This window comes from Populus trichocarpa, chromosome 12, assembly GCF_000002775.5.
Source record: "Populus trichocarpa isolate Nisqually-1 chromosome 12, P.trichocarpa_v4.1, whole genome shotgun sequence".
Taxonomy (NCBI): domain Eukaryota; kingdom Viridiplantae; phylum Streptophyta; class Magnoliopsida; order Malpighiales; family Salicaceae; genus Populus; species Populus trichocarpa.
The window spans coordinates 9758643-9773363 of record NC_037296.2 but is presented as its reverse complement, the minus strand read 5'-3'; the positions used below and the strand labels follow the sequence as shown (position 1 = coordinate 9773363).

At 33.6% G+C, this 14721-nt stretch overlaps 1 pseudogene; it reads left to right on the top strand.

The window, feature by feature from the left end:
- Nucleotides 1–6017: 6017 nt before the first annotated feature.
- LOC18103766 (pentatricopeptide repeat-containing protein At1g74850, chloroplastic-like) lies at nucleotides 6018–10886 on the top strand (annotated as a pseudogene).
- Nucleotides 10887–14721: the final 3835 nt, after the last annotated feature.

The following is a 14721-nucleotide window of genomic DNA, read 5'->3' as shown; positions in this document are numbered from 1 at the left end:
TTCTGGGCTTTATGTAGATTGCGCCATGATCAAATAGATGCTATGGACTGTAGCAGTTGGTTAATTGCAGTGTTGTAGAAGGACCATACTGCTCAAATTTAACGTTCTATGGGGTAAATAAGTATTTACCTACACGCAGCCGCAGGCTGAATTGCAAAATCTTACCGGCCTGTTTATTTTTGCGTTTTAAAAGTGTTTTAAAAAAAAGTTAAATTTTATTTTATTTTTTTTTGCTTTAAATTAATATTTTTTATTCTATTTTCAATGTCTTTTTTATCTTGGTTTTTTTATTTTTAATTTCTCCCATGATTAATAAATCGACTATCAATTCTGTAATTGAAGAACTTAATAGAGGAAAAAATAACTTCAGGGATCAAAATGAAAAAAAAACTATCATTAAGAATCACAATGAATTCTGAGAGATGTACAATGCACATGTGTGAAGTATTTTCACCTCATAACATAGTTTTCTTTATAATTATAATACTTGTTTTCACCTCACAACTTGGTCTTTATAATTATAACGCTCGTATCCAAGCAATTTACAAGAAGAACATATTGAAAAATCCACTTCATACAATACTTGATTTGATTTTTTATTATTATTATAGGCAAATTATCGGAAACTTAAAAGATTAATATATAAAAGACAAAAAAGAGTTTAATCGAAGAGAAATACAGGGACATCAAATAAATAGTCTATTAGCTTTCAAAACAAGAAATATATAAAGAAATGTCTTTTATCACATAGATTGAGGATTTAATACCTTTCCAGTATTACAAAAATAAAGGGCCTTGGGAAGGAAAGGCAAAGAAAGACAAGGTAGCAGCTTTCTTTCTCTAGCAGCTGCAGTGAAAAGAAGTCCAAGACTCCCAGAAGCATTATTTTCCCAAGATCACGCGTGTATTTGTCATGTTGGTTGCACAACAAAAGAAAATTGGAGAATAATTAGCGGCCTGGAGTTCCAACTTGCTAGACTATTACGTAACATTGAAGTTACTATTAATGTTTACATAATAATTTTTCACCCACACCCTTCCTCATAAAGGATCCACCAACACTTGTTTTGAACTTTGAAGACAACAATTAAAATTGAGGTCATGCGGATTGCTCTCCGGCGTCTTGCTTGTCCATTTTCTGCAGAAAAATGACAAATCCAGTTAGAGATCAAGAATGAATTGAGATATCAAGACTTTAAAGCATGTTATTTTATAGCTCACATTAGGTCAAAAGGAAAGGGAAAGCAAAGCATAGCAACTTTAGCTAATTCAAATGAAATTGGTGAATTGTGAAACCTGGTGCAAAGAGAACAACAAAACAAGACAATTATTTATCTGCAATAAATAAAACATTCTGACCACCGGATGAATTTGTAAAGCTTAACCATAAAAACCTCCAGTGACGACCATAAAGAAAATATCAGGGAACATAATTCCTGAAGCCATGAACAGCACTATCCATCATGGTAGTGAATAGACCCCAGCAAATATTCATGAACTCAGATGGCATAACATTCCACACTTTATGAGGGACATAAAATGTACACAGAAAGGAATTATAAGATGCACAGCAGTAGAATATATATATATATAGAAAGAAAGAAAAATGATCAAGGCCCAGACCAATAATCAGCAAGCAAGAATGTAACAACAGACTAATCATGGATCTAGTGAACAATTATGCAATCATGTACAGCAAAGTAAGCATTCTAATTCCATAGGAAGCAATGGCATACAAAATGCTTCGGACATTGCAGTTCCTCCTATTCTTATTCACTTCGTAAAAATCAAAATACCAGAAGGTTGAGAGACAAGTAGGGTGTAAATTGTGTCCCATGATAAAATAATAGATCGACAACCTAATTAAAACATAAACGTGATCATAAAGCAAATGGTATTTATATCACTTCAACAGAACTCCCGAAGTCCACTACTTGAATTACATGCTTTCAACTGCTCTTGCATGCATCAATTTAAGGAATTTCACTTGTCCTATAAGTTACACGGCGAAGGGGTTACGATCTTTTAGACATGTCAGGATGCATCTCAAATGACATTTCTAATTTAACCCGAAATATGGAATCTGAATAGAATCAACTCAAAAATACAATCTTTCCAGATACTCTTTCATACTTGCATTAAGCTAAAATTTTCAGAATACTGCCTTAATGATATACACAGCTTGGTGTGCAAATTCTATTGACCAGTTAGATGGTTATTGATTAATATTTTTGGCGTATAAAATGAAAAGTTATCTAATTATGGATCTAGTGAACAATTATGCAATCATGTACAGTAAAGTAAGCATTCTAATTCCATAGGAAGCAATGGCATACAAAATGCTTCGGACATTGCAGTTCCTCCTATTCTTATTCACTTCGTAAAAATCAAAATACCAGAAGGTTGAGAGACAAGTAGGGTGTAAATTGTGTCCCATGATAAAATATTATATCAACAACCTAATTAAAACATAAACGTGATCATAAAGCAAATGGTATTTATACCACTTCAACAGAACTCCCGGATTACATGCTTTCAACTGCTCTTGCATGCATCAATTTAAGGAATTTCACTTGTTCCTATAAGTTACATGGTGAAGAGGTTACGATCTTTTAGACATATGTCAGGATGCATCTCAAATGACACTTCTAATTTAACCCAAAATATGGAATCTGAATAGAATCAACTCAAAAATCCTACGGTGTCGGTATGATGACATCCAGATACTCTTTCATACTTGCATTAAGCTAAAACTTTCAGAATACTGCCTTTATGATATACATAGCTTAGCGTGCAAATTCTATTGACCTGTTAGATGGTTATTGATTACTATTTTTGGCGTATAAAATGAAAAGTTATCTATTGTTCACTTTGAAGAAGAAAATTCAGAAACTTAATCTGAGGCAAAAACAAAACAAAACCTGCAAATGGGTATCTCTAACCACCAAGAAAATCTAAATGCTAGTTAAAAACCGAAATTAGAAAAATAAACTAAGAGGGTGTCTCAATCACATTAGTGTCCGGAAACGAACCCAATAATAGCAATGATTTCTATGTACTATCAGAAAAGCACGGTAACAGTCAATTGCAAACGTAGCTAAACAAACAGTACGAGCACGACCCAGATGTAATATTTGGCTCAAAAACTTACTAGAATATATGGATCTCTTATGGGAATGAATGAATGGAAAGTTGTTAAAATCATTGAAGAATTAGTTACCGATTGAGCGTTGTGCCAAGAAAGGCCCCTGTAGACGTTGACAGAGAAAGTGGCGGCGAGGTAAATGGTGGTCACCCCCAGGCCTGCCGTGAATGCCTTAAATGTCCAATCCCCTGCTTTGCTTGCTATTCCCATCCTCTCCCTCTCTCCCTCTCTCTCTCCTTTTTTTCTTATTTATTTATTTTGATTGCTAAGCTCGAGCTCTGTTTAAGATACAACAGAAAACAAAAACCCCGTCTTCTTTTCTTTTTTTTCTTAGATAATCGATGGGAATTGGGATGTAGCCCTAATTGTATCTTATGAGTAAACTACGTTTTTTCTATCTTTCACACTTCTACCACTATTGCTTGAGATTTTTAATTTTACCCCAATAAGTTTCAATTTTACATTTTTTCTCTTAACAAGAAACCTTCTTCTTCTTCTTTTTTGTCTCACATTTTTACATTATTCTTTCTTGTCATTTTTCTAAATTAAAAAAAAAAATACAATTAAAGATATGAAAAGAATTCAATTCAAGATCTAGACTAACTATAGAATGATTATAGTCAATACTAGATTGGTGGCCCATGTTGCACCACGAGTCGGTTCAATTTTTTAAAAAAATTAATAAAAATACTTAAATGATGATAAAGTCAATTTAGGTCAACTTGATCAACATGTAACCTAAGATATGAGATCATATAACACTGTAAAAAAAATTCAAAAAAAATCACAAAGCTCAAGGTTCAATAATCAAATATCAAATGATGAAAGTAAAAAATGAGTCAATACGTGTTAATTTAATTAACTCGCACCCGAGATCACCTTGTATAGAGAAAAGTGGAAAAATTCACAAAGATAATTTAATGCCAATTGATAAAATTGAAAAAAAAAATTAAACAAATTCAGTCAACCCCGGTTAACTCGACTAACCCATGACTCGAGATATGAGATATGGATAACCCTGTAAAAAAAAAAAAACAGAACAAATCATGAAATTTAAGGCCCAATAACTCAATGTTGAATGATGAAAATAAAAAAAATCAATTTTTAAAAAGGACTTAAAAATACCAAACTTAATCTGGGATCTTCAAAACTAAGGGATTGAGTCATGAGATCAAGATTACCCCATAGAAAGCAAACATAATAAAATAATGAAGCACAATCCCCAATCATAAAAAAATCAAAAATCAAAACAATGAGGACTAATTATTGTAAAAAAATAATTGAAAGAAAATAATTAGAGATCAAATATGAAGAAAAGGATAAAAAATGTGGACCAAAATAGGAAACAAAATAAAATGTTGAAGGAAAAAATTGAAAAAAAAAATCAAGCAAAGGATTATAAATAGCAATCAAAACAATAAGGATCAAATTGGATAAAATAAATAAATAAAATAAAATATTGAGGGATGAAATTGAAAAAAATAAAAAAGCATTAAAATAAAAAAAATAGAAATAAAAAGAATAAGGATCAAATTTAACGTAAATACAAATTGGATGATACAATTGAATTTTTAAAAGCTCAGCGCAAATACCAAGGCCCAAAAAGAGAGAAAAGAGGGAGAGAGAAAATTTTTTATTATCCTCAAGCCGCTGTGAATATGACGACATGTGTCATCCCATTAGCTTCACCGCCATAGTATGCATTGGACGACACTGCGGTCGACAATACTTGGTCATCAAAAGGCTCCCCAAGCGCCTTCAGAATGGTGTGGGAGACGATCACACACTAACACATGCTACACACACGTCAACCTTTTTGTTTTATTGTTTTATTAATAATTTAAGTTATTAAACAACTCATAAAAAACATTTCAATATTACAAAAAAAAAACCATATTGCAAAGACAAAAACACCCTCCCAAGCCAGTCTTAGATTTTTTTTATTCTAAGGTTAAATTTGTCATTTCACTGTACAAAAATATAGAAAAGACTAAAATACCCCTATTTTCAAGGTCAAAGTTTTTGAACACTTAAAGGTATTGGTGTTATTTTACTGTGCAAATAAAATAGAAAAGACAAAAAAGCCCCTACACAAAAGGCCAAAAGTTTTTGCTTGTAAGGGCAACAATGTAATTTTACTGTGCAAAAAAAAAAACTGACTAAATTTTCCCTAATTAAGTTACAAATGACCTTTGGATCCTTTAGAAAAGGTGATTTTACTCTTATAAGCTAGACAATTGTTTTGCGTACAAAAGGGTAAAACAGTCACCTCATTGTGGTAATCCAAAGCGAATCACCTTCTACCACAATACATCATTGATTTGTTTTTTTATAACTGGAATGTATTTGAAATTGAAAGGATAACATTATACAAGTTGTGAATTAAAGTATTGATAAATCTATAAGGATAACAAAAATGATGAAGTTTTTAAGATTATAAATTATTAGCTATTTGACTTGCTCTCTGTCGCATGCCAAATGTTTTTTTCTTCAACAAAGAAATTGTATATGTAAGCTTTTTCGACGTGTTTTTGTACATAAAATTTTTTTAAGTGTAAATCAAAAGGCTCATACATATATATAATCAAATAAATCATGAACTATGTGTTAATAAACAGAAAAAAAAACATTAACGATACCTAAAATTAAAATTAAAATAATCAAGAGATAGACATAGATCATGCTATTTAATCTTACAAGATGAGATATTCTCCCGGTTGTGTTTAATGAGTTTGTTTATTAAAATTATTTTTTTATTCAATTAAATGATAATAAAAATAAACACATTAAATTGAGTGAAAAAAATAAAAGAAAAATCCACAATATTTCACGCAACAAAATGAAAGAATTCCATTTTTGAAAATAAATAAATAAAATAAAAACCGGGTTAGATCCAACTAACAAAATCCGCTCCATTTTCTTCTCTGTTAATGCTAGTAAGTTCCATTCTCAAGCTCTCACTCTCCACAGTCCACACCATCCTTTTCCTTTCTCTTCTCTGCTTTTTTTTTTTTTTTTTTCTAACCATGCGTGCACGTTTTCTCGACGTCCCAACAAAGCTCATCCTATCCAAATTACCAAATCCAAACACACCTTCTCTTTCCCAAACTTTCCTTTCCACCGCCGACTAGTCTCCTTCTCTGGCGACACCGCAAATGCCAGAGCTAAACCTAAAGAACTGTTCCTCCGCAACCCTTCCGTGGTCGTGGAGAAAGGCAAGTACAGTTACGATGTCGAAACCCTAATTAACAAACCAAGCCGCTTAACTCCGCTTAACTCCGCTTAAAGCTTTCTTCAAAAGACTTCGCTTTAGTGTTCAAGGAATTCGCCCAACGCGGTGATTTGCAAAGGTCGTTACGGCTGTTCAAGCATATGCAGCGTCAAATTTGGTGCAAGCCAAATGACCATATTTATACAATCATGATCAGTTTGTTAGGTAGCGAAGGCCTCCTGGAAAAATGCAGTGATATTTTCGAGGAAATGGGTGCGCACGGAGTGCCACGCACTGATCAATTCATATGGCCGGAATGGTAAGTGTGAGGTCTCGCTTGAATTACTTGAAAGAATGAAGAAGGAATGGGTTTCGCGGAGTATTTTGACTTATAATACTGTTATTAATTCATGTGCTAGAGGTGGGTGGGTTTGTTAGGTTTGTTTGCAAAAATAAAGCATGAAGGAATACAACCAGATATTGTCACTTATAATACTTTGCTTAGTGCTTGTGCTAATAGGGGATTGGGGGATGAGGCAGCGATGGTATTTAGTAAAACGAATGAAGGCGGGGTAATGCCGGATATAACAGCTTATAGTTATCTTGTTCAGACATTTGGGAAATTGAATAGGTTAGACAAGACTACTGAATTGCTTAAGGAGATGGCTTCTACTGGGAATTTACCTGAGATTTCATCGTATAATGTTACTAGAGGCGTATTCAAGAATAGGGAATATTAAGGATGCTACAGGAGTGTTTCGGCAGATGCAAGAAGCATGGTGTGTGCCCAATGCAGAGACATATAGTATAATGTTGGATTTGTATGGGAAGAATGGGAGGTACGGTGATGCAAGGGAGCTATTTTTGGAGATGAAAGTGAGTAACACAGAGCCTGATGTTGCTACATATAATATACTTGTAGATGTGTTTGGTGAGGGTGGGTATTTTAAGGAGGTGGTGACATTGTTTCATGATATAGTGGAGGAAAATGTGGAGCCGAATATGGGAACTTATGAGGGGTTGATATTTGCTTGTGGGAAAGGTAGGCTACATGATGCTAAGTTCGAAGGCATATACTGGAGTTATTAAAGCATATGGACAAGCCGCTATGTACGCGGAAGCTCTTGTGATGTTTAATACTATCAATGAAATGGGTAGCAAGCCAACGATTGAGACTTACGATTTACATGTTTGCTAGAGGTGGGCTATACAAGAAAACTGAAGCTGTTTTGTTGAAAATGGGTGAATCTGAGGTTGCTAGGGACAGAGATTCCTTCAATGGTGTGATTGAAGGATTTAGACAAGATGGTCAGTTTGAAGAAGCTATTAAGGCTTATGTTGAGATGGAAAGGGGAAGATTAGGTCCTGATGAGCAGACATTTGAGATTGTCTGAAGTGTTTACTGCATTGCAGGTAGAGTGAGGAGCAATATCAGGAAATTAGAGCATTGGGAATATTGCCGAATGTCATGTGTATGCTGGCTGTTTATGCTAAGAGTGACAGTTCAGTATTCACTTAATTCTCTAAACACTTGAAATCTATGCAAGAGTGCGTTTGTGTTCATGATTAGATTTATTGTCGTTTGTAAACGCAAATTGAAAACGTGGGCATTAGTGATGTAGTTATCAGACTGCAAGCTATCATGGTCAATATTTTGTAGATGTTAGTAACCAGAACAAAATCTAGTTGGGTTCTTCCTAGAATATAGGAGTGATCATGTAGCCTTAGACATAAATGAGCAGATAGACCTTGTCTAATTGACTGTGAGTAGGATGCTGTTTTAGCATTCTTATTTATATATGGTTTGCTACCAAAGTTTAATTTTGCAAAACATCTTGTGGTAGTTTTATTTTCACTGGGAAATCAAGAATTGGCTAACATTCTTTATTTTTAAATAGCATTTACTTCAGAGTTCAAACATGAACTGAAAAAATGTTCTGAAATTAATTGTGATTTTATGTAGTTGTCATTGTTGCTGCATCAAAATTAAGTATTGGCTTGGTAGTTCAGCAGCAGTAACATCTGTTTTTGTTGATTTCTGCCTACACAGGCCAGCACAATGTTGAAGATACTGTTTTATGTTACCTAAGAAATATAGGTATAAGATTGTTCCAAGTCATAATTGAAGCAAAGCATGAGCAAGATCATCTATGTTCATCTATTCACACAATTTAGTAGGAAATTATAAGAACTTAATGTTGACTAAAATGTTAAGTTTGATATTTTGAATGCAAGATGAAATGATCCTCTTTCTCAACAAACCTAATACGCTGGGAAGAGAATCTTGGTAGTAACATATATTTCTTTTTTGTTTTCTGTGTGAATTGGGTGAGAAGATTAGGGTAGCACTGCTGCTTCCTTACGATGCTATCTTGTAGTTTTTGTGTATTATGTTATAATGGCTTTTTAAAGCTAGAAACTTGATTCAGATATTGTTTTTCATTGAATTAAAACTTTGTCATGGTTAGTTCAATTTTTTTTGCTAATGCTGCAGATGCATATTAAGGCTTTTCATCCTCTCTCACTTCTTGGGCCCCTTGTTTTCAGGTGGAATGATGCTTATGAGCTGCTTAATGAGATGTCAACAAATAGAGCATCAAATATCCATCAAGTGATCGGGCAGATGATCAAGGGAGATTTTGATGATGACTCTAACTGGCAAATGGTAGTGTGTGTTTTTGACAAACTTAATGCTGAAGGGTGTGGCTTGGGAATGAGGTTTTATAATGCGCTTCTAGAAACACTATGGTGGCTCGGTCAGAAAGAAGGGCTGTAAGAGTTCTTGGTGGAGCAACAAAGAGAGGGCATTTCCCTGAAATTTTCCTTAGAAGCAAGCTTTTATGGCCTGTGGATATTCACAGTTGCTGTATGAAATTTAAAATTGTTTTTCTTCCAATGACATCCACTTAGCTTTTATGTTGATGGTTTTGCAGGATTTGGGAAGGAAGTGCATACACAGCAATATCTGTTTGGCTCGAGAAAATGTATGGAACATTCATAACAGGGAGGATCTTCCTCCACTTGCAACAGTTGTTGTGGTGTAAGCCCTTTTCTCCTCAGGACCTCAGTACAATTCCCTTTCTTTCTTACGAGGTACTAACAGAGGGGAGAGAAGTTGACTGGTGCAATGAAGATTGCTTTTAGCTCAACTGATTTCTAATCACTTACAGTCAGCAACTCAGCAATATGACATGTAACCAGCTCGTGCCTCTACTTGAAGATATTTTAAACTAACTAACCCAGTTTGTCTCATTGCCTCTTTTGAGCAAACCCATTTGCTTTAGTACATAGTTTGTATGGCTACCTTTTATACTGATCTCTCCTAGTTTAAGTACTATGTTTGGATTTTCTATTGTTGTTTGAGCTCAACCATATTGTGTTTGTGCAGATCCAATGGGCCTCATTGTTAGGACAAAAAGATCTTGAATAATCCTTTATCGGTTATGTTGAATTTAGCCGTATACAGTGTGTGGACCTTTGCATCATTTTGTAAAAATCCAATCCAAGGTCTTGAACTTGTTAGTGCATTCATTGTCTGCCACTTCTGATTGAACCATCTTGACCAGCTTTCCCTTAGTCTGTAGAATATCTGGTCTTGCAGAACCCTCTCTCTATATATATCTGTGTGTGTGTGTGTAATTTTGTGCACAAATTGTGGGTAAATACTGAAATACATGCTTGTTTACTTGCATAGTTAATTCATTGGGCTATAATAAGTTAGTAACTGTTGTTAAGTTTTTCTTCTGAATGTTACTCAACTCAGTTGGACATCTGTATTTCCAATCTATTTTGGATTCTAGAGAGATCAATCTGAGATCAGGTCCAGTGAATGCGTTCATGGTGAACCTTAACAGTTGAATTATGCATGTCGTAGTCATAGGTATTAACAATCAGTGAGATGATGATACTGTAGTTGCCAAGTCACAGTTGTACATATATAGTGAAAAGGTTGAAAAGTTACAAGGTGATAGATAGTCTGTGCTATGTTATTTGGGTTTGGTTTTCTGGTTTGGATGAAGCTTTTTTGGTCCATACCATATTTTTTGTAGTATAGACCTGTCAATTGAATTGTTTGAAACTTTGCCGTATGATGATGTTTTTCTTTTCATACGAGCCAGACAGGGAGGGAATGTTGGAGAAAAGCTCAGTTGCTCAAGATTTTCCGATTGGGAAGGCTGTATATTCGTTTCTGCAAGATTTTGTGCCATCCTCATCTTCTTTCCCTGGATGGAACAAAGGTCGAATTACCTGCCAGTGTTCCCAGCTCAAGAGCATCATGTCAGGCACAGAATCAATTTCAGATGGGACCGCAAAGATGAACATCAAATGCCGATGAGAGTAGTTACCACAACAAGACCAATTCCGGAACAAGAACTGAGCTTATGACAAGCACAATTTAAGTTGATGATGGTGTATAAATCCGTTCATCAGTTTTCAGGGCTTGGAAAATCTTCGTCCCCCTCTTTCAGTTAAAAGACCCTTGATTTGGACTGTACGTTTTTATCTTTTTGAAAAAATTCTTTTTTAATATTCCTTGATATGCTAGTATGAAAAATAAAAATAAAAATAAAAATAAAAATATTATTTCAATATAAATAACATTCCTGTAATCGCAAGACCCTTGATTTGCTTTTGGTTTCTCGATGTGTCCACACGTGAAAACCGACATGTACTGTCTGCAGAGGTCGGCATCAACCAACAGCTGCGCGTGTCCACACGTGGAAATCGGCATATACTGTCTTCTGAGGTCAATATCTACCAGCAGCTGCATTGGTGTGGTAAATTAATTTGTTCGTTCGAGAGTGGGGAGAGCTCGGATGTTGAAAAGGATTGTAGTTTTGTAGCTGAAAATAAGTTCTTCACACGTAAAAAAAAAAAAAAAAAAAAAAAGAAAAAAGAAAAAAGAAAAAAGAAAAAAAGAAGAGATTTTACAGATCCATTATTTGAAAAAAAAAGGTAAAACTGTAGGTTCTGCTAGAGTTTCATGATTGTTTTAGCTTATAACAACATATAATTTGATTGTTTGTTTTATATTTTCTTATGACATCTTCAAGTGTTTATTTAAGAATGTGGTAATAATTATTTTTTAAATAATATTTTTATTTAGAAATGTATTAAAATAATATATTTTTTTTATTTTTAAAAATTATTTTTGATATCATTATATTAAAACGATACAAAAAATTAAAAAAAATTAAATAAAAATCATTTCAAAATGACATTATATTGTTTTTGATTTATACACTGGAAAATAGATCAAACTAATATAATTTGTGCTATATCGTAGGTCAGATATTTTTATTTCATATAAAAAAACTGTATATACAAGTTTTTTCAATGCATTTTTATAGTTTTAAAAAGCTAAGTTCAAATAAAAACATTTATGCATATATATAATCAAATAAATCGAGAACTATGTGTGCGAATAAATGAATAAAAAGTTATTAACGATACTTAAAAATAAAAGTTGAAAAATTGAGAGATAGATGTAGATCAAGATATTTAATCTCGGAAGACGGGACATTTACCCGGTTGTGTTTGCTAAATTTGTTTATTAAAATAATCTTCTTATTTAAGCAAATGATAATAAAAATAGAGATACAAATTAAATTGATCGAATAAAATAAAAGAGAAAAAGACGCGATTAGGCCCTTAATTTTTTTTTTTGTTTGCAACTAGGGTGGACAACATGTCGTCCGCCCCAAAGTTTTTTGAAAAACATTAGACGACATGTCGTCTAATTTGTCCAGATTCCGGCCAGGAAATTAGGGCTTAAGTTTCTTATACCTAAAAACCTATTTTTCAACCCATTTTGACACAAAACACCATACGAACCGTGATAAACCTATTCATGGCCTCAAAAACCCTAAAAACCGCCCCAAAAACCAAAATCAACCCGAATCCAAAAATCAACCCGAACTCATATATATTTTTTCACGGACTTTAAAGGTGAAAAAAACCTAATATAAACTCTTCTAATCAAATAAAACCATTTGACACAAATATCGTCCGTTTTGGTGGCCTAAATCGGTGCCAATGACACTTTTCTCTCTCTACCACCAGAATCCAATGACCTCTCTCTCTCTCTCTCTCTCTCTCCCCTCTCAACTAGGAATCATAATTATCAGACCCGACCCGGGGGTTGACCCGGCCAAGGAGCCGGGTCCCGGGTTACACGAGTTGACCCAGGTCAACCTGTAAAAATTTAAAAAAACATATTTGAAAATTTAATATTTCATATGAAAAAATTAAGAAACAATCCATGTGAATATAGACTATACGTGTTATGAATAATGAAGTTTAAAAGATTATTTCAAAAGGTTTTTTATTTACATTGAAAAAAATACTTATCCTTTTAAGTTAAAGTATTTAAACCAAAAAGGTATTTTTATCCAACATTGAAGAAACATAACTTTTTTTCTTGTGAACATAGAGTATATATACTAAAGGGCTTCAAATCCCACATTGAAAAAATAATTTTTTTCTTGTCAACATAGAGTATATATACCAAAAGGTTTCAAATCCCACATTGAAAAAATAAAATATTCTTCTAGTATTTATATAGTGAACTTTGAAAAGGGTTAATAACCAACTAAAAAATATATAAGAAAGGGGTCTCTGGCTAGGAGAAAAAATACATTTGAAAAAAAAGGTTTTCAACCGGGTTTTGCCGGGTCGCCCTGGTTACGGGACAACCCGGCGGGTCAACCGGGTTTTGCTGGGTTTTTTCTCATCCCGATCTTTTGCCTTACCCAGATTGGTCTAGCCATCGGGTCGACCTGCCGGGCCCGTCCGGGTTTAATAACTATGCTAGGAACTAAAAAATAACAAAAATAAACTTTTGTACCAAAATTGAATTGAAAAAATATTGAGGTACTAAAATTATATAATTTGCGTGATTTGTTCAAAGACCAAAATGCATCTTCTGCAAAACTTATGGCGTGCCAACCATGTTTAACGCTTTTTTCATTTCGATCCCTCTCCTTTCAATCGCACATTTTCATAAGAAATCAAAGTCAATTAGTTTTCAAATAGGACTTAATCGCTAAAAAAAAGTTTGAGGACCAAGTTGAACAAATATAAAATTTTGCATAGCTCATCTATAATAATATATGAGAGGATGAGAGGATGAACAGTGGAGCCTTGCACAGTGAAAAACTCACACCTTTTAGAGTAATACTTAATTTGTATTCATAGAAACTCCCAAGAATCGTGACATATATTTTTACTTTTCTAAAAGAGATGTTAATTGCATAATTCGTGACAATGAAGAAGGAAGAAGGGAAGAAAAAGAGAAATAGAGAGAGAGAGAGAGAGTTGTTAGTTGTAACACTAAGATGACTTTTATTATTTCTTCAATGAATTTACCTCTTCGTTTACATCCTATCTAACATTTTTTTAAGTTTCTACAAATAAAATAGAGTTGCCTAAAACTACTAGTCAACAGCTATAACTGTTTATTTACAATTCATTCACGTGCAAATCATTAATCGAAACAAGACATTTTAACCAAAGACTTTATAAAACTAAAACTAAAGATTCTATTAATGATCCTTTTGACATACCCCTTCCAAGGATATATGTTGAAATCTGGAAATTGCTCCTCTTGTTCTTGCAATTATTCCTAAGTGGCATCATCCTTGGACAAACTAGTCTACTGCCCTAGCCGATGACCATAACAACATTACCTTTCTTCATTTTCTCACGATCGAAAATTGCTTCTGGATGTATCTTGAATTCACCATCATCATCCAACACTGGCAGGGTGATAGTAACAGTATCATCTTAAGAAACAAGAAACATTAGATATACCTGACAACAAAACCGCTTTATGGTTAATAGGACCTTGGACAAAACTATAAATGAGGCTTTTTAAAATATTTATAAAATATCGTATTATTTTTTTATGTATGTTTGGCAAATAGGGCCTTAAGTAATCTTTATTTCGTACATAAGGCTTTTTGTTAAGAATGAACAATCTTCAATTTATAAAGTATAATTGAAAATATACCTTACTTATTATTGAGGTATTTTATTAAGCAGGGGCCTTGGACCATTGCCCAAATGACCCTTAGCTTAAGCCAGCTTTGCCTGACAGACATTGAGCAACTCCAGCTTATAAACAAGCTTCCCAATTCTTTGCAACATCAAATGAGGTCCATAATAATCAGGATTCAACTTTAATTCTTCATCAAAGCCATAGTTGTGAGCAGAATCGACGACTTGATATGTTATACTTATTTAATCTAGCTATATATAGGAATATAATTGATAGCTTTACTCTTACCTTGTATAGTACTATGTAATGGCTTATTTTGAACCTTGTGATGTGCCACATTTTCAATATATAAAGAAGGCAACTCTC